Here is a 2,812-nt window from a genome sequence, read left to right as displayed (position 1 = left end):
CTGTGACTGCTGATCAAAATTCTGCTGTGATTTCCAGGGCAGCAACGAGTAGCTTCTCTAACTCTGGCTTCTCCTACCAGGCCTGACCATGATAGCCTCATCCCCTGATTTTGCCTTCTCTCTTCCCCTCCTGCCTCGGCCGGAGATCTGGGCCCATCTGTAAACCCCAAGCAGTTCCCCTGTGTGGCCCGCGCCCTCTCCCTGGGCGGAGCGTCCTCTCCCACTGATTCCCACCATCCTTGGAGCCGCCTTGCCCAGCCTGCTTTTGTTCTCACCGTCATAACAGCTCCTGCTCCTCGGCTGAGTTCTGCGGGTCATCGCAGCACTTGGGTGCTGGGGCATCATGCCGGGCCGATTTGGAAGTCATTGCTCTGCTCTGGGGAGGGGAGGGGGAGGCGGCAAGGAGCATGGGAGGCAGTGGTGCTGGCCAGGCTTTGTCTCCCTCTGGTGTTTGTAGAGTGAATCAACAAATACACAGATGGAGAGCAAAGTAGTCCAGGGCACCTGGGTTCAAAGACAACTGGCCAGGCTCTGGTTCAGGCATTTCTGTGAATTCCCTCACTCTGTCCTCACTGCAGGCAGCTCTGTGAACTCTCCAGGAAAATGTTTGTTTTCTTTTTTTTTTGGTTTTTTTTTCCAGTACCAGGAATTGAACTCACGACCTTGTGCTTGCCAGGCAGGCGCTGTGCTGCTGAGCTAAATCCCCAGCCCCTCTCCAGGAAAATGTTAAAATTGACTCTCAGAGAGGTTGGCAACTGGCCTGAGGTCACCGAGTGCTAGTGGTTTCTGACTCCAAAGCCCAGCTGTTCTTGCTCTATCAGGCACGGAGCCCTGGAACCCTGAGCAGGGCTTGCAGAACTCTGAATATCATCCATTGATATAACAAACCAGAACTGCAAGTTCCTTATTTCGAGATTCAAAGGCAATAGCTGGGCATGGCGGCGCACGCCTGTGATGCCAGCACTTGGGAGGCTGAGGCAGGAGAATTGCACCGAGCTCAAGACCAGCCTGGGCTACATAGCAAGACCCTGTGTGAAAAAACAAAAGCAAAAACAAAAAGCAAAGGCAGTGTGCTAAGGTGGGATGGATGTGTTGACCGTGGGGCTAGCCTGCTGGGTTCATGACATCAACTCCACACTTCCCAGCTTTGTGAACTTTGGACAAGGTGCTTTTGTGCCTCAGTTTCCTTATCTGTAAAATGGGGGTAATTTTAGTGGGTGATTGTGAGAGTGAATGTGTTAATATATTAAAATGCTTAGACAAGTGCCTAGGAAGGGGTGTGTATGAGCTAGCTGTTACTATTACTGTACGTTATGCTACCCCAGATTGTACTGTAGACAAGTGGTATCAAGCACCATAGTCTGAGAATAAGGTATAAAAGGCGAACACTTTAAAATGAATGACTTATATGCATTTAGGTTATTTTTCTCCCATAAATTGGGGAAAACATCATTGCTTGGTTTCAGCTACAGAATGCTTTGATCCTCCTCTAAAGCTGCTGTTTTTTGTTTGTTCGTTTGTTTTTTGAGAGAGGGTCTCACTAAGCAATTCAGGCTGGCCTTAAACTAACTTTGTAGCCCAGGCTGGCCTCAAACTTGCAGTGATCCTCCTGCCTCAGCCTCCTGAGTGCTGGGATCACAGGTGTGCGCCACCACGCCCGGCCTTTAAAGCCACTCTCTGTTGAAGCACAGGAGCAAAATCATGTTCTACTCATTTTAGGTGCCTGACAGCCTTCGCCATGTCACACAGTGAGGGAGCCTCTGAGCTCCTACTTCAGAGGACTGCGGCAGGATTTGTGACAATTTATGGCGAGTGTCTGACATACAGTAGCACAATGTCTGGTGCCTGTTATTCTCTTCTTGTGCTCAGAAGCTCTCAGCTCTCCTATGAGTTGCACTTTTTGCCGCATTTCAGACCAATGGTATCAGAATCTCTTGGGGTGGAGCCCTGGGGCCCAGGGATGAGTGAGCATCTGGCCGAGCCCTCTCCGTGATGCTGCTGTGTCACTTGGTTTTCTGAGCCAGGCCTGATGGTGTAGGTTGCAGCCCCACCCGTCTGGGAAACTGAGGCAGGAGGCTGGCAAGTTTGAGTCCAGGCTGGGCAAGTTAGTAGTGACTTAGCGAGACCCTGTCTCAAATACAAAAATGTCTGGGATGTAGCTCAGTGTGAGGGTCCTGGGTTTAACCCCTAGCACCACAAAGACAAAACAAGATAAACCTGCATTTGGTCATCTGGTTCAGGACCTGGCTTGCTCTTGCGTTTCCTTTTTTTTTTTTGGCAGTACCAGGGATCGAACTCACAGCCTTGCACTTGCCAGGCGGGCGCTTATGCCACTGAGCTACATCCCCAGCCCCTGCTCTTGTGATTCCAGCAAAATGGTTACATGATTGAATGAGAGACAGAGGGCTGGAGGTTCTGGTGCTGATACCGTCCCGCTGGCAAGGAGCCGCCGTTAGGGGGAACTTAAAAGGTAGTCATACCCGTCCACAATCCAGCAGAAGGGCCAGGGTGGGAAGACGCCGCCTGTACCCACCAGAGCGGGCAGCTCTCTGCCTCCGCATTATTTGTAAAGAGGGAAGAAGTCCAGAAAATATCCCCACCTGTGGTATCACGTTTTGGTCCCCTCAGAAACAACTGCCTTTTTGTTTTCTTTTGCTGTACTGAGGATGGAACCCAGGGCATTCATAATGAGCTACGTTCTCAGCCCTTTTGTTACATTTTATTTTGAGACACGGTCTTGCTAAATTTCCCAGGCTGGACATAGTCTTGTGATCACCCTGCCTCAGCCTCCTGGGGTCCTGGGATTATAGGC

The 2,812-nt window shown here is 50.7% G+C and overlaps 1 protein-coding gene and 1 long non-coding RNA gene across 3 annotated transcripts in view; one reads left to right on the top strand and one right to left on the bottom strand.

The window, feature by feature from the left end:
* Positions 1–373, bottom strand: part of LOC106146710 — a 4,309-nt gene extending 3,936 nt beyond the window's left edge. For both annotated transcript variants that reach the window (XR_001231268.1, XR_001231269.1), the window contains exon 1: positions 276–373. This is a non-coding gene — a long non-coding RNA (uncharacterized LOC106146710). The remainder of the gene's footprint in view (positions 1–275) is intronic.
* Positions 1–2,812, top strand: part of Qprt (quinolinate phosphoribosyltransferase) — a 17,607-nt gene that overhangs the window by 2,421 nt on the left and 12,374 nt on the right. The window lies entirely within an intron of this gene.

The sequence above is a fragment of the Chinchilla lanigera genome, unplaced genomic scaffold, assembly GCF_000276665.1.
Source record: "Chinchilla lanigera isolate Chin_1 unplaced genomic scaffold, ChiLan1.0 scaffold00092, whole genome shotgun sequence".
Taxonomy (NCBI): domain Eukaryota; kingdom Metazoa; phylum Chordata; class Mammalia; order Rodentia; family Chinchillidae; genus Chinchilla; species Chinchilla lanigera.
The sequence above is the reverse complement of the archived record's forward strand: the minus strand, read 5'-3'. Positions and strand labels throughout refer to the sequence as shown.